This window comes from Ovis canadensis, chromosome 21 (genome assembly GCF_042477335.2).
Source record: "Ovis canadensis isolate MfBH-ARS-UI-01 breed Bighorn chromosome 21, ARS-UI_OviCan_v2, whole genome shotgun sequence".
Classification (NCBI taxonomy): Eukaryota; Metazoa; Chordata; class Mammalia; order Artiodactyla; family Bovidae; genus Ovis; species Ovis canadensis.
Window position 1 is genome coordinate 1,019,156 of NC_091265.1, and position 25,230 is coordinate 1,044,385.

At 50.7% G+C, this 25,230-nt stretch overlaps 1 long non-coding RNA gene across 1 annotated transcript; it reads right to left on the reverse strand.

The window, feature by feature from the left end:
- Positions 1 to 3: 3 nt before the first annotated feature.
- Positions 4 to 14,451, reverse strand: LOC138426610 (uncharacterized). Its single transcript, XR_011251715.1, has 6 exons — positions 14,256 to 14,451; positions 12,644 to 12,750; positions 10,889 to 11,022; positions 8,732 to 8,852; positions 1,911 to 2,744; positions 4 to 671 (listed from the first exon to the last, which is right to left on the reverse strand). It is a non-coding gene; the product is annotated as an uncharacterized lncRNA (long non-coding RNA).
- Positions 14,452 to 25,230: the final 10,779 nt, after the last annotated feature.

A 25,230-nucleotide genomic window follows, 5' to 3' on the forward strand; every position in this document is an offset into this window, starting at 1 on the left:
GACTCTGGGTAATTATAGAGACAAGATTTATTTATACCATAAATATTTCAACAAATTCCACTTTCTACGATGAGTTCAATCTTCACAAAAGTAGGATGAACAGCACCTGTTTCCACTAGGATCCATAGAGCGTGAAAATCTTAATGATGACCACCAGAAAGGTCAGCACGGTTGATATCACAGATTTTTCAGTGTTCCAATACAAGTTCTACCCAAATCCATAAAGAAAGACATACGCATAGGAAACTACAAATTGAAAGCAAGTCTATTGAGATAAATATTGGACATCAATTGTATGAATCTTTAAGGCATAACTGCAGACATTCTTCAGACATTCTTCAAATTCATAGAATGACAACAAAGTATGGCTACGTACAATCCATTCGGTTTTATGAACCACTCATGAATAACCTCACAAGCCATTTGAAACCAGATGACAATTTCAAATAGCTTTGATCTACAAACAAGGCTGTGAGACAGAAAGTTAAAATCGAAATACATGAAGTAAATCCTCAATAGATATGAAAACATCCCATGGTAGTGAAGTCAATTAGCATTAGTTATTAGGGCTTTCATGCACAGACTCATCTCTGATCGATGTGATCCCAATTCATATTTGGCAAAAAATACGAAAGCTGATCTTAACAGTCATATTATTTTTCTTTGTACCCCTAAAAAGAAAAATGAACATGAAAAACTAAATTAAGCTTGGAGGCTCACATTTCCCAATCGGTATACAAAGCAACAGCATGTCAAACTTTCTAATTCACATATGCATTTAAATGAAATTGGATGAAATACCCCTAAATAAACACATACTTCTATGCCCAATGTTTCACAAGGCAGAAAACGCTCAATGAATGAAACTGAGAGGGTAACAGCCAGGAAGGCCAGGGGTCTCCAAAGGGAGGAAATGGGGTGCAAGTGTCAGACAGTTGTTATCTGTCACTTCCGAGGCAGGAGGAAACAAGCTGTTATCTTTTTTCCCCTTCTTGATACAAATTTAAACAGAGATTTTCTCTTACAATTCTGTGTTGCTATAATGACACCTGGTTCCGCCTGAACTTCACTTTTCTCATACTTTGAGCTGACCAAGGCATTTTTCTCATGGAAAGGTTTGCCTTAAGCTATGTGAATGTACTATGTATTTACCCTAGACTCTATCTTCAAGTAGGTTCTGCCTAAAGGCTCAGAACTGACTTGACAAACCAATATGCTTTACTCATACATGGCTCTCCTGATCTATGTGAATGAAGCTATCCATTTGCTCATATCAATCGTTTTATGGCCCAGGATGACTCACCTGGTGCCACGGTCATCTCCATATATCTTGTGGGTGAGGGGTCTGCTGCCATTCCTTTCTCTAATGAGTAGACTGCTAGTAGCTAGATAACATCCAGCCAAAGATGAGTAGGGGGGCACTCTTTCTGCCCCCTTCTGATGTCTATGTCAGAAGCTTTCTCTCTTTTATACTTTAATAAAACGTTGGGACACAAAAGCTCTGACTGATCAACCCTCATCACTGGCCCCGGGTTGAATTCTTCCTCTAAGGAGCCCAAGAATTCAAGCATCTTTCATGGTTAGACAACAACCTTTCCAAACAATGGTCTTTTCAAAAAAAAAAAATGATGATAAGTGATGAGTATGCATATGTCTACGAATGAAATGGGACCTATATGTCAAACCACATAAAAATATATCTTCCCTCAACATACATATAACACAACCAGGCCTTCACATGCATCGATTCTCCAACTATCAAGTCATACAAATATGGATGTAAAATATCACAATACATTCCAAAGTTTAAAAGTGATGGATATTGACTTTCGCCCGCTGGTGCTTCTTTTTATGTCATCTCCATTATATTAGCTATGACAACGAATCATGTGCTGTGCGAAGTCACTTACATTGTGTCCAACTCCTTGGGATCATATGGACTAGGCCCCACCAGGCTCCTCTCTCCATGAGATTCTCTAGGCAAAGATACTGGAGGGGGTTGCCATGCTCTCCCTCAGGAGATCTTCCTGCCCCAGGGATGGAATCCATACCTCCCATGTCTCCTGCATGGGTATGTTCTGCATGTTCTTTACCACTAGAACCACCTGGGAAGCCCCAAGACACATGAACATCAGTGGATTTGGGGATCCACGGGGCATATACAGAACCATTCCTCCAACAAAACTGAAGAATGACTTTAAAATCTCAAACAAAACATGAGTATATGTGTTCACAAACTTCATGGAGCAAGGGTTTCTTCGATCTGAAAACTGGCATCGATGAAGGACTGTGTGAAGAATACTTCAAAGTCTATTTGGCAAACACAGCCTACGTTGGCTATATTTAGTCCTCAGTTGAATGGAATGTCATGAGTACTGGTCATTTCAAATAAGTAGCCTATGACGCTGTTTACACTTATTGGGACGCGTGGTATACCACATTCACACATTTCAGTAGCATTGGTGCAAAAACGATACATTTCTCAGGGGAAGCTTCTACATGGACTCCTGGGATCAGAGCTCTAACTCATACACACATACTTTTCCTTTTAAAATGATCCTGCATGATAAGCAAACAAAACACTGGATGAACACCTAGACGGTGAGCTCTGTACTAAATGATTTTAAAGCCAGTAGATGGAATGAGCTGATGAGGAAGACTACAAACGAGTCATCTTCTTCAACTTGGTCAAACCGCTCATAGTCATACAAGTGAATGAAAAGTTGAGCCTGTTGTCATTAAATCTGTTTAAAAGAAATAGAATAATAAAACAAATTAGTAACTCTTATTTTCTTAATAAACATTGTATTATTTCTGCACAGCTTTGTTACTGGCATGAATAGAATATCTACAATAATAACTTGTCACAGTGAAATGGATTCACATTCGATATCGATTCACATCTATAATTGATGCCATAGCTGTTTGATACTATTGCTTGAATGAATGCAACTTATGTGACTTCACAAACTACAAACACGACTAACATAATAGGTATTAAAAAACCTTGAGTGACATGAGCGTGAAGACTTAGTAGAGTTGCTCTCAAGAATAATGATACTATTATTCGCTCTAGCCATAGTACTGGAATCTGTACATTAACACCCCTGCAAAACAAAAGGAAAGGATAGAATAATAATAAAGGAACTTCATAACTATATTCCTACTGTAAACATTCAACACTATGTTTTCTTTTAAACTGACTTTCATATTTGGTCTACTGTAACCTCTTCTGTGTTCATTTTATGCTAAACTTATTGCTAACAGTAAAATTACCATACGAGCTCTAATTAATTTTTTTTTTTACTTGCAAAGCTACTGATAGAACCAAAGGCCAATATCTACATCAAACAGGAGAAACGGAATGGAAACTGTAAACAATTTTATGGAAGAACATTTCCGTGCTCCTATTCAGTCAAATGGGCATTCAAAAGGATGTGATTTTTCTGAAAGTTTATTTCAGAAACTTGGAATTGGATGACTGCAAACAATAAAACTAACAATATATTGATACATAATATTAATAATATACAGTGGGTCATTCTTTTTTTATTCTGCCACAGCTAACAGACAGAAAGTCAGTTGTCATAACTACTACTAACATAAGACCCTCACCGATAAGTGAAGATATATAGGAAAATCCATAATAGCTCTAAAAACCATCAAAGATAAAATGGTAATTAAAAAATACACTGACAGTTTAGCTGGTATAAGAAACAGGATGATTATGAAAGCAAAGCCAACAATCATGGATAGGCCATGGAAGCCCGTGGCTGTCACCAGTGTTGACTTATATCCTTCATCTGAGGTTGTTAAAAGCGCTTGGTAAAATCCAGAGGTTTGCAGCAGTGGTAACCTCCTGAACAGACTGAAATAAAAAGGGTTTCCAGAATATCCTGATGATTTCCATCTACTAGGCTGTGATGAGCTCAAGCAATGCATACTCCAGAGGACAGAAGACAGACAGGTTGGGAACACGTCTACTGCACTTACGGAGAAAGGGAATGTTGCTGCTCAGCCTAGTACAAGTGTAGAAGCAACACCTTGGTGATTCGACCTTTAAAGACTCGATACATATGAGAACGACTGGTATGAATAAACCTTCAGAAGTGCTTTCTCAGACCTCCTCCCATCATAAGCACAAGCATAATGAAAACACTGAGTTTTCATGGTCTCACCCAAAATAAGACTCACTTATGGCTTTGCTTTGAGAATAGTTGAACTACTCATTGTTCAAGAGAAATGATCCTTTCTTCTCTGAAGATTTGTGAATCATTCACAGGGTGTGGTGAATAAACTACTTAAGGGTCTAATACATAAAAATGCAATAGGCTAAGCACAGAGATGTTTTTCTCCCTTTCTCAAAGGATGGAACATTTTGTATTTGCACTGATTTTATGTCTTGACTTCATGTACAATTATATACTGATTTTTTTAGTTGACATACAATAGGACTAAAAATATTGATATAATACTGATAACTCATGTTGGTATGTGTGGTTGTCACATAGGATTCACAGGAGATTTAAATTCACAGTTGTCAACGTAAAGGATGAATGCTATTTAGCTTCTTCGTGAATCTAGGCCACGAATGAAGAGTTTTCCTCAACATATTTCACTGAGAGAAATACAAGGATGATAGGCATAATACTATGCTTCGACTCATGGATATCTAAGCATTGCTCACAATACAGATCTGATTTTCAACATCAGGGTTCTTTCAGTGTCCTTGAACAGCATTTGTTTTTCTGTATACAGAAGAAAAAACTCATGAGTATCAAACTGGTTCACATAAAACATGTGTATGAATTGTTATCTTCCTGAACCAGGGATCAAACCCACATCACTTCCCCCTCCTGCACTGGTAGGCAGATTTTTTATTTATCAACTGTGCCACCTAGGAATCGACATACATTTCAAGGACCACTGCCATCAGCTTCTACTGTTCATGACCAAAGTAGGAGAAACAATATTGGAAGAAGTACTCATAAGGGTACTCATAGGAAGTACTCATAAGTCAAGGAACTGTTATACTGGGTACTCTCGTTGTTACTGGGACAAGTCAGTTCCTCCGATGATGATGGGTATAACTGAAAAATTATTACAAATGCATGGGCTGTGATGTCTACGTGATAAATGTGTTCCTCTTATACTATTGCTTCAGGGATGCCTACTTCAGCATGAAGGAATGCACTTCAAGGGATGCCCGCTATTCCAGCTCAAGCAACAGATAGTGAAGTGCAGATCATTGTCCTTTGTTGAAAATAATCAGCACTTTGTCAACATAGGGAACATGCCAGAGGAACCCTTGGGATGGAACTCTAAAAACAGGTTGGGCCCTCTTTTTGCCAAGCCCTGCGATAAAATACAAATCAGAAAAAGAAAAATAGCATCGGTTTTGTCAGGACTTCCTCATCTTTTCTTTCTTGGTAGCAGGAAGCAGACATTGAGGCCAGAGGACTGCAGGATTTCATTGTGAACTAACGTTGGGTGGGGTGGAAGCTCATCACTCTAGTAAGAATGTGGTTCAATAAAATGGAATTTCATTCACTTCATGGACATAGAGTTCTATAATCCTTCATTAAGGAATTCAATAAGCTATATTTCCTTACACCTTCACAATCTCTTGGTTTACGAGAACATCAATTGCTAGTCCAGCACTTATACAATGAGTGTTACAGGTAGTATGAATGTATAAATGATGATGAGCAATGACAGGAAGTTTATTTAATCTCTGTTTGAATTCTTGATTTTTTATATAATTTTTTATAATATCCTTACAGATGTGAATATTTTACTGACATGTATAAATACACGTTGAGTAGTGCTATGATAACTCATAGTGTTGGCACAATAAATATCATGGTTACTATGTGCTTTTCATATATTCCTTTTGAGATTCTCTTCCATTATACATTATCATAAGATATTTAATAGTTTCCTAAACTGTACAGTAGGTCCTTGTGGCTTCTTTTATATATAGTAATGTACTTGTTAATAATTCAAACAAAAACTGGTACACAAATACTCATAGTGACATTCACAATAGCTCAAAGGTAGAACTCATTCAAGTGTCCGTTGGTGGGAGACTGAATATGCAACACAAGGTATATTCAGAAGCTTGAACGGTATTCCACCATACGAAAAAGTACATTAAATGGTGCTGCCACTCTGCAAGACATTACAGAAATGACTCCAAAACAAACACATGGAATAAATACATAGTTCGATTCCAATTCAAGCTATGTACCCAAAAGGATTGGGAAAGGGGGCTGAAAAAATGGATACTTCTTCCGTCATACTCACAACAGCATGATTCACACTGGCAAACAAACAGAAGTGATCTAAGTGTCCATGGCAGCCAATTCCATAAACAAACTGTGGTATACACACAATGGAATCTGATTCGGCCCTTCAAAGTCAGTAATTCTGACAATGCGACAATGTGGACAAACCTTATGGTCATTAGATCATGTGAAATAAACCAGACCAAGAAAAGACAAACGTTCTGTGATTCCACTCATATGAGATATCCAAACAAGTCAAATCTGTCAGAAATAGCAGAGAGTGATTCCGACCGATCGAAAAGAGTTCATGTTTCATGGACCTCAGTTTCCCTTGGAAAAACTGACTTCCCGTGATATCTCCAAAACCAATTAGACAAATAATTGGAAGCTATATCCAGTCAAATGAATGTAGACATAATGTTATATACAGTGTACACCAAACTCACTCAAACTTCTTAACAGACAAAAGGCAAAACTGTATCTATGGTACCTCAGCTTAGCTTAAAACTGTATCTACAGTACCTCACTTCTGCTTATAAAATTTAACAACAACAACAACAACACACTAAAGTCTATCCAAAAAAGGATATAAAACATATATAACATTAACTTTAAAGAATTAGACATTTAAACTGTGAAAAACCTTATTCACAAAACTTAAACACAAGCCACAGGAAAATATATTTATAAAATACATATCTGATAAAGGATTGTACTCCAAATATACCAAAAAATCTAGAACAATCTCATAAAAAATGTATACACCTAAACACCTGGCCTACAAAAATATAAAGATAGCAAATAAGCCTATCAAAAAGACTCAAAATCACATATCATTAGGAAATTACAAACTAAAATAACAGTGAGGTAGCACTGCACACCTATTAGATCCAGTAAACTCAAAAAAAAAAAACGGGGGTAGGGCACAACTTCTCCGGTGGCTCAGTGGTAAAGAATCTGCCTGACAATGCAAGACACTCTAGTTTGATCCCTTACCCCAGAAGATCCCACATGCCACAGAGAAACATAGCTGGATTTTTCCACAGCTAAACAAAGCTCACCTGTGACCTGAATACTATATGGCTAGCACTTACTAAACAGCTTTGAAAACGTCCAGACAAAAAGTATCACATGATTATATACAACAGCTCTACTTGTAATAACTAAAAACTTTCAAATATCAGGATGTCTTCAGTAGATGACAGTGTAAACAAATGGGGATACATCCAAAGTGAAGGGGAGCAAATGCTACCACAAAATATACCACCTCAGCATGAGAATTAGTGGGACCCAATTAACTTTTTTTTTTAGAGGACACATGATCATCTCTGAAACCCAAGTTCAAGACAGCTCTTCTGTGAGTCACATTTACCAGAGAAATCTCATTTCAAAGGAATCCTCTCTATATGCCAGATAGAAGGATGAGACACAGTCTTTTGAAACTCTTTTTTCTTTTCTATCGATAGGGAAAGCTAAGCCGTAAATCTGCACAACAACCATACCCTTCCTTTCCTTTGGTTGTATCTGTAAAATATTTGTTTCTTTTTTAATTTGGCTGCGCCAGGTCAACCTTCATTGAGGTAAGCCAGATATTTAGCTACAACATGCAAATTCTCCTTTGTGGCATGGGAGATCTAGCTCTTGGATCAGGGAATGAACCTGGGCCTCCTTCTTTGGGAGTGTCCAGTCTCAGCCACTGGACCACCAGAAAGTGCCTGTTTTGTTTTCAGATGAAGATGGAATCTAAGGTGATATCTTGGGCCATTTCAGTCACTGACTCAGTTTCCTGAGTTTCTCCAAAGCACGCACAAGGTGCACATTATTAAACTGGTTTGCAAAACAAGAAAAGGTTGTCTGCTACAACACTGTATGCTTACAAATATCTAAATGGTAAATGGCATATTATTTATTTTTAATTACTATGGGGGGGGGAGAAAGAATGCAGGATTCATACATGTTACCACATGAATAAATATTAAAACCATCTTCAGTGAAAAAGAAATCCACATAGAAAAGGCCACCCAGAACCCTTATTCACCATGTCTGCTTTCAATCCATCAAGTTTGTCCAAATAACTGAAAATCTCAGTAACACTCTAAATAAAGAAAAAAGGATGAAGATGGAAACAAAAGATATATTCATACACTTGAACAATTGCTAAAAGTGGAAGTGGGGCAGTGGATTACATTATAATGTAGGTACCATATGATTTCCTGATTTTGGAGATTATGTGCTGGTTCTGCAGAAGGTACCCATTTTGGATAAAACACATAGAGTATTTTAGATGATGTGGCAAATGCTAGCACTTGTTCCCATTGCTAGGCATTTTCTGTACATTTTAAATGACTGGAAAGTATACTAGGTTTCAAAACAACCATGTCAATACCACAAAAGAAATTTAGCGCAGACAGGCAGGAAACTTTCTGATACAGGCCAAGACTTACCCAGATGAAGTTCAAGGGAAGCTGCGATGCTCACTGCCCGTGAAGGAGTCCACGTGGAATGAAGAAGTAGTGTGGGAAGTCTATTAGTAACCACCATGTCTTGGGTCCTCTGGATGACCTACTGCAGGAGAAACAGATCTTACAGATAAAATGTTCCACATCACTTCACAAAAAGTTGTTAGACTACATTCAGTAAAGCTGAATCATTTTGGATTAATTTACAATCATAAAATACTACCCTTTACAGTCCAAAAATCACTTGCATTTCTATACACTAATAACAATCAGGAAAAAAATATTAAGAAAATCCCACTTAAATAAAACATCTAGCAACAAACTTAATCAAGAACATAAAAAACCAGTAGTCAGAAAACTAGAAGGCACTGATAAAGAAACCAAAGAAAATACAAACACACAGAAAATTATTCCACGCTCATGCACTGGAACAATGAGGAATTAAAAGGTCCATTCCAACCAAAGTCATCAACAAATACACGGACTGCAATCACAAAATAATATTCAATGGCATTTTTCACAGAAATAGAAATATTCCTAATATTAGGCTGCTACTGTTGAACAGGACCTTAAACGGCCAAAAAGACTCTGAGAAAGAGGAACACAGCTGGAGGCATCTTCCTATCCCTCTTCAAACTACATCACGGAGCTGTAGTGACCACCACAGTGAGGAACTGGCAGGAACACAGACACATGGACTCCAGGAGAGAATAGAGAGCCCAGAAACGAACCCACCTGTACATGGTCAGTTCCTGAAAATCAAACCAGGAACGAGCGAAGAGGAAAGGACAGTCTTCTCAAGAAACAGTGACAGGAAAATGGCCACCTACACGGAAGAACATCAGTGTTCATCCTCTACATCATCTAACGCAAATCTAACTGAAAACCCACCGCTTTGCACACGGAGCTCTTTCCCCCTGAGTCCTCTGAGATGGACCTCCAGTCAGCCCTCAGCTGGACACAGGAAACGTCTACTCCATCCTCATTTTTCGCTCTTGCAGCGCCTCCCTGCTGGTGGGCACTGAGGCAACCCTGCTCCTCTCAGCCTGGATGCAGCCCTGTTATCCAGAAGCCTGAGCCCTGATGGTCCTGAGGAGACAAAGCTCCCGCCAGCTGCTCACGGAGCAGAGTCTAAAGGCAAAGCGTCCTGCGCCCGCGGGTCAGAGGGGCCTTTGGCGCCCCCTGCGGGCCACAAGAGAAGAGCGGGCAGCCCGGTGCTCACAGACCTCAGAGGGCTCACCCAGAAGCAGCTCTGCTGTGAGCACTCAGACTGGAAGCCCAAACTGAAATGGAGCAGAATAGCTCCATGACCCTCCGCAAAACATGGCTAAGGAACAATCAGAGCCTGCATGGAATGCAGCCATAAAAAGGAACACATTTGAGTTTGTTCTAATAAAGGGGAGGGAAGTCAGTCAAAGAGAGAAAAACATGGAATCTAGAAGGATGGTACTGACGAGTCTGTTCACAGAGCAGCAATGGAGGTGCAGACATAGAGAACAGACTTACAGACGAGGGTGGGGAACAAGAGGGAGAGGGTGAGATGAATGGAGAGAGCAGCATGGATGCAGGTACACCTACATTTGTAAATAGACAACCAATGGGAATTTGCTGTATGATTCAGGGAACTCAAACTGGGGCTCAGTAGTAACCTGGAGAGGTGGGAATGCGTGCGAGGTGGGAGGGAGATTCAAGAGCAAGAGGACATAGGTACACCTAATGTGGATGTATGACAAATCAAACCAATATTGTAAAGCAATGATCAATCAACTAAAAAGAAATAACTTTTAAAAAATCTGAACATAAACACAAACTTTGCAACAAGGTAACTCCATTTTAAAAACTATAGAATTTTAGAAAACTACTAAAGTTCTACATGACCTTTGGTCTGGTAATCAGGTCTAACATACACAAAACAAGCCAACTTACCAAATTATGAATATAAATTAGTTAAAACATTGCCTTTTATCATTTCATACATTTACCCCGTGGAGGACCTTACTCAAGAGAACCAAAAACAAACTGTTAAATGAACCACGGACCACCCACCCTGGCCAGGCAACAGAGAAAAGAAAACACTTGCAGGAGTCATCTTACAACAGGAGGCCCTGGGAAGGAACAAGGAACGAACAAGCTACCACCAACCAGAATTCTGGAGAGGTCAGGTGATGGGAGGCTCCAGTTCAGAGGTCCTACCAACCTCCCAGGATCCACATTGCTGGAATCCATCTCAGCTGAGTGATGCGTGTGCCCCCAAGAGAGATCCCAATTCAGAATGCCTGGCAAGAGACAAACCAGAAATTAACCCAATGACCATAAAACCTGAGACTGTGAGCCACGTGACAGAGTGGTTCTCTCCGTTTCCCTCACCCTCCTGCCCTCCACCCCGGCAGCCCTTCCCAATAAAGCCTCTCGCTTGGACAGCACTCCTCTCCTCAGACAACTCATTGCCCAGTGTCAGACAAGAACTCACTCTCAAGCCCTGGGAAGGGATCCCCCTTCCTTCATCAAAAGCAATATCCAGGAGAAAATATCTTCAAAACGTTATCTTGTAGAGAAGGAAATGGCAATGGCAGCCCGCTCCAGTACCATTGCCTGGAGAATCCCATGGACAGAGAAGCCTGGTAGGCTGCAACCCCGGGGTCACTAAGAGACGGACACGACTTCACTGAGTGACTTCACTTTCACTTTTCACTTTCATGCACTGGAGAAGGACATGGCAACCCACTCCAGTGTTCTTGCCTGGAGAATCCCAGGGACAGAGGAGCCTGGTAGGCTGCTGTCTATGGGGTCGCGCAGAGTCAGGCACGACTGAAGCGACGCAGCCACAGCAGCAGCAGCAGCAGCAGCAGAGAAGGAAATGGCACCACCTGCAGTACTCTGGTCTCAGAAATCCCAGGGATAGAGGAGCTTGGTGGGCTACAGTCCAAAAGCAGGGCATTTCTGATGGGAGGAAACAGTCCCAGGGAAGCTGAGCTGCTCACCAAAGGCCCCAGAGCTTTGGATAGCACACCAGAGCTGGGGCTGAGGATTCCCAGCTGCCATGCCTCTTGATCCTGGCCTCTTTCACTAGATACATGTGTGGAAAACTAGAATCTAAAATATGCCCTGGTGGTTCCATAGTAAAGAATCCACCTGCCAGTGCTGGAGATGCATGTGCGATCCCTAGGATGGGAAGATTCCACATCCTATGGAGTCTGTGTGCCACAACAGCCGAACCTGTGCTCTAGATCCTGGAAGCCACGATGCCGAGTTCACATGCTGCAGCCACTGAAGCCCGTGAGCCTGTGCCCCTCAACAAGAGGAGACACTGCAGTGAGAAGCCTGCAAACCACTAGTTATGGCCCATGCTCACCAAAACTAGAGAAAAGCCCACACACAAAGATGCAACACAGCCAACAATCAATAAAACTGTTTTCCTAAAAAAATGCATATCTGACAAAGAAACTGTACTCAAATTGTCCAAGAACACTAGAGCAAACAAGCCCATTCATAATTGGTAGTGACTGAAATAGGCCACTGAGGGTATACTGATAGTAAACTATCATAGAAAAACATACTCAAGATACTGGTGCAATGCATGCAGAGCCCCCTTTGAAAGACAATCTGACAGGTTTTTTTTTTTCAGTAACCACATGGGACAAGCACTGAATTCTGTGTATGACAAGCGGTGGAAGCCAGGTATCTTACCATTGGAAGGCAAAGTTACAGATAAACAAAAGGAAACGTTACAATGTCCATGTCGTGGTGGATCAGGTTGGAGACATCACAAATTACCTTTAACTGAATATGTTCAAAGGTGAGCATATTGAGCTCCTACATGTATGTTTTAAATATCATTCTCTAATAAAAGGGAACAGAAAACATCTCTGATGGCCCAGTGGTAAAGAATCTGCCTACCGATGCAGGGAACACGGGTTCAATCCCTGTGTAGAAGATTCCACACACCCAGGGACAACGAAGCCCTTGAACAACTCTTGAAGTTTGCATGCTCCAGAGCCCAAGTTCTGCAAACAGAGAAAGCACTGCAATGAGAAGCCATGGCACAGCAACTAGAGGGTAGCCTCTGCTCACTACAACTAGACAAACGAGCAATAAAGACCCAGCACAGTCAAAAATAATGTAATGTTAATAAAGGGACAGTTCTTTGAAGAAATGACTGAGACTAGGGGTGAGACTGTAAATATATGAGCCAGGGTCATCTTAAATTATGAGAAATTAAAGAAACTAAAGACAACTATCAAGCTGTCCAAACTGATACAAATGAATGATGACACAGTGTTATCTGTATACACCAGCAAATAACAATCTGAAAGGGAATTTAAACAAACAATTCCCTTTCAATCATATCAACAGTAATAAAAGACTTTGCTATGGACAGAATGAGGATGACAAGACTGGCACACTGGAAATGATACATGATTGCTGAAAAATACCCTAAAGACATGGACAGATACTCCATAGTGATGAAAAGGCTTCAGTTGGCAATACCGTGGAAGGCATCTTCAATCTGAAATGAAGATTCAATATGAATTACAAAAGGCTGAAACGTGGCTGCTAAACCACAAAAGATGCCAGCATTCTCGGCCTCCAGAGAATTCAATCCAGGGCAAGTGAAGAAGCTTGATGGCTCAGAGGTTTTCTGTTTAAAAGTTTTATTAAAGTATAAAAGAGATCGAGAGAGCTGCTGACATAGACATTAAAAGGGGGAAGAAAGAGTACCCCCTGCTAGTCTTTAGCCAGATGTTATAGAGCCACTAGCAGTCTGCTAATGAAAGAAAGACAATGTCTCAGAGAGTGGCACCAGGCCCCTCACCCACAGCAAGCATTGAGATAACATTGGCAGCAGATGAGTCATCCCAGGCCATAAAATGATGGACATGAATCTTGAAGAAAGGCAGATTTCCAAGCAAATATATAGTTTCATTCACATAGATTAAGAGAACAAGGTATGAGTAAAACATACTGGTTTGTCAAGTCGTTTCTGAGCCTTTAGGGGGAAGTGACCTGAAGACAGAGCCTTGGGTAAATACATAGCACATTAGCATACCTTAAGACAAACATTTCCATAAGAAAAATGCATTGCTTAGTTCAAGGTTTGAGAAAAGTTAAATTCAGGTGGAGCCAGGAGTGGTCATGGCAACACAGAATTTTCAGAGAAACCTCCTTTTAAATTTGTATCAAGATGGAGAAAAAAAAATGCAGCACTCTTTTGTCTCCTCCTGCCTCTTAAGACAGAGAAAAAAACGTCTGACACTTGCAGTCTATTTTCTCTGGCTGGAGACCCCTGGCCTTCCTGCCTGTTATCCTCTCCAGGCCTGTAGGAAGCAACACACTAGGCTGCTTGGGAAAACCGCGCGGGTCTGAGCTTTATGCAAAGGGGTAAAGCGGCAAAACCCTTGGCCCCAAAGGCGAGGCTTTTCTGCGACCGCCATTTTAGTCGGCTCCGAGACTGCAAACAAAGAGGGCAGAATACATGGTTCCCTGCTCCACCCAGTCCGAGTTCCCTTACCTGTGGCCCACAGCCCTGCGCTCTACTCGCTGGATGCCAATCGACGGGGACCCAGGAGCCCACGAAACGAGCATTCCCAGCTGCAATGGCGAGCCCTGAGAGCCCTGGCCCCCGACGCGCCGCCATGTTCATCCCGCCCCAGACCCGCTCACGTGAGCCGCGCTCCTGACCAGCCGCCCAGGCTCGCCCCGCCCCCGACGCGCTCACGGTGCGCCCCACCCCCACGCCCCCTTCCAGGACAGGCCCGCGGGACCGCGACTGCCTCCAGGTGAAACACAAGGACAAGCAAATCCACCCCACCGAGACAATCCAAGCTTTTTCTCAGCTGATCTGTCTATGATTTAGGGATAAAACTATGACTATAGAAAGCAAAGATGACCTAGGACAGCCATGATAGTCTATAGAGCCAGACCCTGGCGGGCAGAGGCTTGAAGAGGGTCCGGGAGCTCTGTCAGAACAGCAAGCCTCTGTAGCGTAGCGGTTAGGTGCGCTGGTGAGCAGGCAGACGATGGTCTGTAAGTCAGGAGTTCAAGTCTGCAGCTTAACTCTTTTGCTCTTAGGGGGCGGGGGACAGCAACAGGCGGGACTTAGACCAGGAACGTTTATTTTTATTTTAGAGGTTTATTGTTTAGCTTAGGGTTAGGGTTCGGGCAACCCCCCAACTTGTTCAGGTTCGGGTTCAGGGTTAGGGTTAGAATTTGGGGATCCCCCCTCTTCTAAGAGTTCGGGTTTGGGTTAGGGTTCATGTCAGGGTCAGGGTTCGGGTTACGGTTAGGGTTAGCATTAGTGTTGGGGTTACAGCTTAAAGTGAGCCCTAATAGGGCCCATAGTTCTTTATTAGCCTGCCCTGGCGGGCCGAGGCTTGAAGAGGGTTCGGGAGCCCTGCTGAAAGCAGTAAGCCTCTGTATCATAGGGGTTAGGCGGGCCAGTAGGCAGGCAGACTACGGCCTCTAAATCAGGAGTTCAAGTCTCTAGTCTGACCTTTTCGCTTTTAAGGGGCAGGGGACTGCAAGAGCCAGGGCTTAGACCAGAAAATTTTTTTATTTTAGAGGTTTATTGTTAAGCTTAGGGTTAGGGTTCGGGCAACCCCCCCCACTTGTTAGGGTTCGGGTTCAGGTTAGAATTCGGGGACCCCCCTCTTCTTAGAGTTCGGGGCGTTACCATTAGGGTTATAGGTTAAAGTGAGGGCTAAGAGGGTCCATAGTTCTTTATTAGCCTGCCCTGGTGGGCTGAGGCTTGAAGAATGCCTGGGAGGCTGACTCGTGGGCGCCCAGCAGCTGCCTCACACACGTAGCTTCCCTAGCCCTCTGCTCCCCAGCAGGGGGGTGTGCAGCTGGTTGGGGCCTGCCCCTGCCTGTCTGGGCTCCCGCCCACAGCCCCAGCTCAGGGGGAGCAGCCCCTGAGCCAAGACCTGCAGCAGGAACAGAGCGTGCCCCCCCCCCCCCCGGAAGCCAAGTGAACAGCATGCGGGGAAAAGAGCCTACTCCAGGGAAGAAAGGCAGCCCAGCCGCGTGAGGAAGCCCAGCCGCGAGCAGCTGCAAGCCCTGCTTGGGCGGAGCCCAGTGCGACTTCAGTACCACAGAGATTCAGCTCTCGTTAGGGGCCCGATCTAGCAGAGTTACTGGCGGGAGGTTGCTCTGCCCTGGGCAAGCCTTGCCCAGACTTGCATCGCTGCTAGGCTTCCTGCCCAGGAAGGAGCACGCTGCGCGAGGCTGGGAGACGCCACTGGCGCCTTCCTGGCCTCAGTTCCTCTTCTGCCTTGCCTTTGCACCAAAGCCCCAGGCCTCCTTGGGGAGGGCTTAGATGCCAGTGGGTTGCACACTGCCAAGGGCTCCAGCAGTGTGAGCTCTGTCAGACGGAAGGGAAGGGCAGGTGCAGGGCTCCTCCAGCGGTTGCTTGGCCGCCCAGGCTCAGCGCCTAACGGAGAGCACCAGGCTCCCAGGGCCCCTGGCTGGGGTCTGCAGCCCCGCACACCCGGAGGCTGACTCCGTGGGCGCCCAGCAAGTGCATGACAGACGTAGGTTCCCTAGCACTCTCCTCCCCAGCAGAGACATCTGCAAGTGGTTGGGGTCTGATCCTGCCTGTCTGGGTTCCCACCCACAGCACCAACTCAGGGGAAGCAGCCCCTGAGGCAAGACCTGCTGGAGGAGCCCTGCGCCCCCGCCTGATCGGCGAGTGCACAGCCAAGAGGGAAGCAAGCCACCTCGGGGAAAGAGGAGGCAGCCCAGCCCCGTCAAGCTGAAATCCCTGCTTGCTCAGGCCAAGTGTGCCTCCAGTACAGCAGAGTTCCAGCTCTGATCAGAGGCCCGATCTGGCAGAGTTCCTGGCGCGAGGCTTCTCTGCCATGGGCGAGCCTTGCCCAGACTTGCCTTGCTTTTACGCTACCTCCCCAGGAAGGAGCATGCTGCGCAAGGCTGGGAGAAGCCACTGGAGCCTTCCTGGGCTCAGCTCCGCTCCTCCCTTGCCTTTGAACCTAGGCCCCAGGGGTCCTTGGGGATTGCTTAGGGCCTGGTGGATTGCACACTGCCAAGGGCTCCAGCAGTGAGAGCTCTGTGAGAGGGAAGGGAAAGGTAAGTGCAGGAATCCTCGAGCGGTTGCTTGGCAGCCAAGACTCAGCGGCTCACGAAGAGCACCAGGCTCCCAGGGCCCCTGGCTGGGGTCTGCAGCCCCGCACACCTGGAGGCTGACTCCGTGGGCGCCCAGCAAGTGCATGACAGACGTAGATTCCCTAGCACTCTCCTCCCCAGCACAGACATGTGCCGGTGGTTCGGGCCTGATCCTGCAAGTCTGGGTCCCGCCCACAGCCCCAACTCAGGGAAGCAGCCCCTGAGGCAAGACCTGCTGGAGGAGCCCAGCTACCTCGCCTGATTGGCGAGTGCACAGCCAGCAGGGAAGCGAGCCTCCTCGGGGGAAGAGGAGGCTGCCCAGCCCCTTCAGGCTGAAAGCCCTGCTTGCCCGAGCGAAGTGTGCCTCTGCCTGGGCTCCCGCCCCCAGCCCCAGCTCAGGGCAAGCAGCCCCTGAGCCAAGACCTGCAGGAGGGGCAGAGCGCCCCCGCCTGGAAGCCGAGTGAACAGCAGGGGGAGGCGAGCCTCCTCCAGGGAAGAAGAGGCAGCCCAGCCGCGTGTGGCTCTAGCCCTACTTGGCTGGGCCCCAGTGCGCCTCCAGTACGGCAGAGCTCCAGCTCTGCTCAGAGGCCCGATCTGGCATAGTTGCTGGCACGAGGATGCTCTGCTCTGGGCGAGCCTTGCCCAGACTTGGCTCGCTGATAGGCTTCCTGCCCAGGAAGGAGCAGGCTGCACGAGGCTGGGAGATGCCGCTGGCGCCTTCCTGGTGTCAGCACCGCTCCTGCCTTGCCTTTGCACCTTGGCCCCAGGAGTCCTTGGCAAGGGCTTAGGGGCCGGTGGCTTGCACACTGCCAAGGGCTCCAGCAGTGAGAGCTCTGTGAGAGGGAAGGGAAGGGCAAGTGCAGCGCTCCTCCAGCGGTTCCTTGGCCGACCAGACTCAGCGCCTCACGGAGACCACCAGGCTCCCAGGGCCCCTGGCTGGGGTCTGCAGCCCCTCACACCCGGAGGCTGATTCCGTGGGCGCCCAGCAAGTGCATGACAGACGTAGGTTCCCTAGCACTCTCCTCCCCAGCACAGACATGTGCCGGTGGTTCGGGCCTGATCCTGCGTGTCTGGGTTCCCGCCCACAGCCCCAACTCAGGGGAAGCAGCCCCTGAGGCAAGACCTGCTGGAGGAGCCCTGCTCCCCCGTCTGATTGGCGAGTGCACAGCCAGCAGGGAAGCGAGCCTCCTCGGGGGAAGAGGAGGCAGCCCAGCCCCGTCAAGCTGAAAGCCGTGCTCGCCGGACCAAGTGGGCATCCAGAACAGCAGAGCTCGAGCTCTGCTCAGAGGCCCGATCTGGCAGAGTTCCTGGCGCAAGGCTTCTCTGCCATGGGCGAGCCTTGCCCAGACTTCCCTTGCTTTTAGGCACCCTCCCCAGGAAGGAGCAGGCTGCGCGAGGCTGGGAGATGCCACTGGCGCATTCCTGGCCTCAGATCCACTCCTGCCTTGCCTTTGCACCTAGGCCCCAGGCTTCCTTGGGGAGTGCTTAGGGGCTTGTGGGTTGCACACTGCCAAGGGCTCCAGCAGTGAGAGCTCTGTCAGACGGAAGTGAAGGAAACCTGCAGGGCTCCTCCAGCGGTTGTTGGCCGCCCAGACTCAGCGCCTCACGAAGAGCACCAGGCTCCCAGGGCCCCTGGCTGGGGTCTGCAGCCGCGCACACCCGGAGGCTGACTCCGTGGGCGCCCAGCAAGTGCATGACAGACGTAGGTTCCCTAGCACTTTCCTCCCCAGCAGAGACATGTGCAGGTGGTTCGGGCTTGTTCCTGCATGTCTGGGTACCCGCCCACAACCCCAACTCAGTGGAAACAGCCCCTGAGTCAAAACCTGCTGGAGGAGCCCTGTGCCCCCGCCTGAACAGCGAGTGTACAGCCAGCAGGGAAGTGAGGCTCCTCGGGGAAGAGGAGGCAGCACAGCTCCATCAAGCTGAAAGCTCTGCTTGCCAGGGTCTACGTGAGCCTCCAGTACAGCAGAGCTCTAGGTCTTCTCAGAAGCCCCATCTGGCAGAGTTCCTGTCGCGAGGCTGCTCTGCCATGGGCGAGACTTGCCCAGACTTGCCTTGCTTTTAGGCACCCTCCCGAGGAAGGAGCAGGCTGCGCGAGGCTGGGAGACGCCACTGGCGCCTTAATGTCCTCAGCTCTGCTCCTGCCTTGCCTTTGCACCTAGGCCCCAGGCGTCCTTGCGGAGGACTTAGGGGCCGGTGACATGCACACTGCCAGGGCTCCAGCAGGGAGAGCTCTGTGAGAGGGAAGGGAAGGGCAAGTGCAGGGATCCTCGAGCGGTTGCTGGGCCGCCCAGACTCATCGCCACACGGAGAGCTCAGGCTCCCAGGGCCCCTGGCTGGGGTCTGCAGCCCCGCACACCCGGAGGCTGACTCCGTGGGCGCCCAGCAAGTGCATGACAGACGTAGGTTCCCTAGCACTCTCCTCCCCAGCACAGACATGTGAGGGTGGTTGGGGCCTGATCCTGCAAGTCTGGGTCGCGCCCACAGCCCCAACTCAGGGAAGCAGCCCCTGAGGCAAGACCTGCTGGAGGAGCCCTGCTCCCCCGTCTGATTGGCGAGTGCAGAGCCAGCAGGGAAGCGAGCCTCCTCAGGGGAAGCGGAGGCCTCCCAGACCCTTCAAGCTGAAAGCCCTGCTTGCCAGAGCCAAGTGTGCCTCCAGTAGAGCAGGCTCCAGCTCTGCTCAGAGGCCCGATCTGGCAGAGTTCCTGGTGCGAGGCTGCTCTGCCCTGGGCGAGACTTGCCCATACTTGCCTTGCTTTTAGGCACCCTACCCAGGAAGGGGCATGCTGGGCAAGGCTGGGAGATGCCACTGGCGGCTTCCTGGCCTCAGCTCCGCTCCTGCATTGCCTTTGCACCTAGGCCCCAGGCGTCCTAGGGGAGGGCTTAGGGGCTGGTGGGTTGCACACTGCCACGGGCGCAGGCAGTGAGAGCTCTGTCAGAGGGAAGGGAAGGGCACCTGCAGGGCTCCTCCAGCGGGTGCTTGGCCGCCCAGACTCAGGGCCTCACGAAGAGCACCAGGTTCCCAGGGCCCCTGGCTGGGGTCTGCAGCCCCGCACACCTGGAGGCTGACTCCCTCGGCGCCCAGCAAGTGCATGACAGACGTAGGTTCCCTAGCACTCTCCTCCCCAGCACAGACATGTGCCGGTGGTTCGGGCCTGATCCTGCGTGTCTGGGTTCCCGCCCACAGCCCCAACTCAGGGGAAGCAGCCCCTGAGGCAAGACCTGCTGGAGGAGCCCTGCTCCCCCGTCTGATTGGCGAGTGCACAGCCAGCAGGGAAGCGAGCCTCCTCGGGGGAAGAGGAGGCAGCCCAGCCCCGTCAAGCTGAAAGCCGTGCTTGCCGGAGCCAAGTGTGCCTCCAGTACAGCAGAGCTCCAGCTCTGCTCAGAGGCCCGATCTGGCAGAGTTCCTGACGCGAGGCTTCTCTGCCATGGGGGAGCCTTGCCCAGACTTGCCTTGCTTTTATGCTCCCTCCTCAGGAAGGAGCCGGCTGCGCGAGGCTGGGAGATGCCACTGGCGCCTTCCTGGCCTCAGCTCCGCTCCTGCCTTGCCTTTGCACCTAGGCCCCAGGCGTCCTAGGGGAGGGCGTAGGGGCTTGTGGGTTGCACACTGCCAAGGGCGCCGGCAGTGAGAGCTCTGTCAGAGGGAAGGGAAGGGCACCTGCAAGGCTCCTCCAGCGGTTGCTTGGCCGCCCAGACTCAGGGCCCCACGGAGAGCACCAAGCTGCCAGGGCCCCTGGCTGGGGTCTGCAGCCCCGCACACCTGGAGGCTGACTCCGTGGGCGCCCAGCAAGTGCATGACAGACGTAGGTTCCCTAGCACTCTCCTGCCCAGCAGAGACATGTGCCGGTGGTTCGGGCCTGATCCTGCGTGTCTGGGTTCCCGCCCACAGCCCCAACTCTGGGAACTCAGCCCCTGAGTCAAAACCTGCTGGAGGAGCCCTGCTCCCCCGTCTGATTGGCGAGTGCACAGCCAGCAGGGAACCGAGCCCCCTCGGGGGAAGAGGAGGCAGCCCAGCCCCGTCAAGCGGAAAGCCCTGCTTGCCCGGAGCCAAGTGAGCCGCCTGTAAGGCAGAGCTCTAGCTCTGCTAAGAGGCCCGATCTGGCAGAGTTCCTGTCGCGAGGCTGCTCTGCCCTGGGCGAGACTTGCCCAGACTTGCCTTGCTTTTAGGCACCCTCCCCAGGAAGGAGCAGGCTGCTCGAGGCTGGGAGATGCCACTGGCGCCTTCCTGGCCTCAGCTCCGCTCCTGCCTTGCCTTTGCACCTAGGCCCCAGGGGTCCTAGGGCAGGGCTTAGGGGTTGGTGGGTTGCACACTGCCAAGGGCGCCGGCAGTGAGAGCTCTGTCAGAGGGAAGGGAAGGGCACCTGCATGGCTCCTCCAGTGGTTGCTTGGCAGCCAAGACTCAGCGCCTCACGAAGAGCACCAGGCTCCCAGGGCCCCTGGCTGGGGTCTGCAGCCCCGCACACCTGGAGGCTGACTCCGTGGGCGCCCAGCAAGTGCATGACAGACGTAGGTTCCCTAGCACTCTCCTCCCCAGCACAGACATGTGCCAGTGGTTGGGGCCTGATCCTGCAAGTCTGGGTCCCGCCCACAGCCCCAACTCAGGGGAAGCAGCCCCTGAGGCAAGACCTGCTGGAGGAGCCCTGCTCCCCCGTCTGATTGGCGAGTGCACAGCCAGCAGGGAAGCGAGCCTCCTCGGGGGAAGAGGAGGCAGCCCAGCCCCGTCAAGCTGAAAGCCGTGCTCGCCGGAGCCAAGTGGGCCTCCAGAACAGCAGAGCTCGAGCTCTGCTCAGAGGCCCGATCTGGCAGAGTTCCTGGCGCTAGGCTTCTCTGCCATGGGCGAGCCTTGCCCAGACTTCCCTTGCTTTTAGGCACCCTCCCCAGGAAGGAGCAGGCTGCGCGAGGCTGGGAGATGCCACTGGCGCATTCCTGGCCTCAGATCCACTCCTGCCTTGCCTTTGCACCTAGGCCCCAGGCTTCCTTGGGGAGTGCTTAGGGGCTTGTGGGTTGCACACTGCCAAGGGCTCCAGCAGTGAGAGCTCTGTCAGACGGAAGTGAAGGAAACCTGCAGGGCTCCTCCAGCGGTTGTTGGCCGCCCAGACTCAGCGCCTCACGAAGAGCACCAGGCTCCCAGGGCCCCTGGCTGGGGTCTGCAGCCCCGCACACCCGGAGGCTGACTCCGTGGGCGCCCAGCAAGTGCATGACAGACGTAGGTTCCCTAGCACTTTCCTCCCCAGCAGAGACATGTGCAGGTGGTTCGGGCTTGTTCCTGCATGTCTGGGTACCCGCCCACAACCCCAACTCAGTGGAAACAGCCCCTGAGTCAAAACCTGCTGGAGGAGCCCTGTGCCCCCGCCTGAACAGCGAGTGTACAGCCAGCAGGGAAGTGAGGCTCCTCGGGGAAGAGGAGGCAGCACAGCTCCATCAAGCTGAAAGCTCTGCTTGCCAGGGTCTACGTGAGCCTCCAGTACAGCAGAGCTCTAGGTCTTCTCAGAAGCCCCATCTGGCAGAGTTCCTGTCGCGAGGCTGCTCTGCCATGGGCGAGACTTGCCCAGACTTGCCTTGCTTTTAGGCACCCTCCCCAGGAAGGAGCAGGCTGCGCGAGGCTGGGAGACGCCACTGGCGCCTTAATGTCCTCAGCTCTGCTCCTGCCTTGCCTTTGCACCTAGGCCCCAGGCGTCCTAGGGGAGGGCTTAGGGGCTGGTGGGTTGCACACTGCCACGGGCGCAGGCAGTGAGAGCTCTGTCAGAGGGAAGGGAAGGGCACCTGCAGGGCTCCTCCAGCGGGTGCTTGGCCGCCCAGACTCAGGGCCTCACGAAGAGCACCAGGTTCCCAGGGCCCCTGGCTGGGGTCTGCAGCCCCGCACACCTGGAGGCTGACTCCCTCGGCGCCCAGCAAGTGCATGACAGACGTAGGTTCCCTAGCACTCTCCTCCCCAGCACAGACATGTGCCGGTGGTTCCGGCCTGATCCTGCATGTCTGGGTTCCCGCCCACAGCCCCAACTCAGGGGAAGCAGCCCCTGAGGCAAGACCTGCTGGAGGAGCCCTGCTCCCCCGTCTGATTGGCGAGTGCACAGCCAGCATGGAAGCGAGCCTCCTCGGGGGAAGAGGAGGCAGCCCAGCCCCGTCAAGCTGAAAGCCGTGCTTGCCGGAGCCAAGTGTGCCTCCAGTACAGCAGAGCTCCAGCTCTGCTCAGAGGCCCGATCTGGCAGAGTTCCTAACGCGAGGCTTCTCTGCCATGGGGGAGCCTTGCCCAGACTTGCCTTGCTTTTATGCTCCCTCCTCAGGAAGGAGCCGGCTGTGCGAGGCTGGGAGATGCCACTGGCGCCTTCCTGGCCTCAGCTCCGCTCCTGCCTTGCCTTTGCACCTAGGCCCCAGGCGTCCTAGGGGAGGGCTTAGGGGCTTGTGGGTTGCACACTGCCAAGGGCGCCGGCAGTGAGAGCTCTGTCAGAGGGAAGGGAAGGGCACCTGCAAGGCTCCTCCAGCGGTTGCTTGGCCGCCCAGACTCAGGGCCCCACGGAGAGCACCAGGCTGCCAGGGCCCCTGGCTGGGGTCTGCAGCCCCGCACACCCGGAGGCTGACTCCGTGGGCGCCCAGCAAGTGCATGACAGACGTAGGTTCCCTAGCACTCTCCTGCCCAGCAGAGACATGTGCTGGTGGTTCGGGCCTGATCCTGCGTGTCTGGGGTCCCGCCCACAGCCCCAACTCTGGGAACTCAGCCCCTGAGTCAAAACCTGCTGGAGGAGCCCTGCTCCCCCGTCTGATTGGCGAGTGCACAGCCAGCAGGGAACCGAGCCCCCTCGGGGGAAGAGGAGGCAGCCCAGCCCCGTCAAGCGGAAAGCCCTGCTTGCCCGGAGCCAAGTGAGCCGCCTGTAAGGCAGAGCTCTAGCTCTGCTAAGAGGCCCGATCTGGCAGAGTTCCTGTCGCGAGGCTGCTCTGCCCTGGGCGAGACTTGCCCAGACTTGCCTTGCTTTTAGGCACCCTCCCCAGGAAGGAGCAGGCTGCGCGAGGCTGGGAGATGCCACTGGCGCCTTCCTGGCCTCAGCTCCGCTCCTGCCTTGCCTTTGCACCTAGGCCCCAGGGGTCCTAGGGCAGGGCTTAGGGGTTGGTGGGTTGCACACTGCCAAGGGCGCCGGCAGTGAGAGCTCTGTCAGAGGGAAGGGAAGGGCACCTGCATGGCTCCTCCAGTGGTTGCTTGGCAGCCAAGACTCAGCGCCTCACGAAGAGCACCAGGCTCCCAGGGCCCCTGGCTGGGGTCTGCAGCCCCGCACACCTGGAGGCTGACTCCCTCGGCGCCCAGCAAGTGCATGACAGACGTAGGTTCCCTAGCACTCTCCTCCCCAGCACAGACATGTGCCAGTGGTTGGGGCCTGATCCTGCAAGTCTGGGTCCCGCCCACAGCCCCAACTCAGGGAAGCAGCCCCTGAGGCAAGACCTGCTGGAGGAGCCCTGCTACCCCGCCTGATTGGCGAGTGCACAGCCAGCAGGGAAGCGAGCCTCCTTGGGGGAAGAGGAGGCCGCCCAGCCCCTTCAAGCTGAAAGCCCTGCTTGCCCGAGCCAAGTGTGCCTCCAGTAGAGCAGGCTCCAGCTCTGCTCAGAGGCCCGATCTGGCAGAGTTCCTGGCGCGAGGCTGCTCTGCCCTGGGCGAGCCTTGCCCAGACTTGCCTTGCTTTTAGGCACCCTACCCAGGAAGGAGCCGGCTGCGCGAGGCTGGGAGATGCCACTGGCGCCTTCCTGGCCTCAGCTCCGCTCCTGCTTTTCCTTTGCACCTAGGCCCCAGGCGTCCTGGGCAGGGCTTAGGGGCTGGTGGGTTGCACACTGCCAATGGCCCCGGCAGTGAGAGCTCTGTCAGAGGGTAGGGAAGAGCAAGTGCAGGGCTCCTCCAGCGGTTCCTTTGCCGCCAAGGCTCAGCGCCGCATGGAAAGAACCAGGATCCCAGGGCCCCTGGCTGGGGTCTGCAGCCCCGCACACCAGGAGGCTGACTCCCTGGGCGCCCAGCAAGTGCATGACAGACGTAGGTTCCCTAGCACTCTCCTCCCCAGCACAGACATGTGCCGGTGGTTCGGGCCTGATCCTGCGTGTCTGGGTTCCAGCCCATAGCCCCAACTCAGTGGAAACAGCCCCCGAGGGAAGACCTGCTGGAGGAGCCCTGTGCCCCCGTCTGATTGGCGAGTGCACAGCCAGCAGGGAAGCGAGTCTCCTCAGGGGAAGAGGAGGCAGCCCAGCCCCTTCAAGCTGAAAGTCCTCTTGCCCTAGCCAAGTGTGCCTCCAGTACAGCAGAGCTCGAGCTCTGCTCAGAGGCCCGATCTGGCAGAGTTTTTGGCGCAAGGCTTCTCTGCCATGGGCGAGCCTTGCCCAGAATTGCCTCTCTG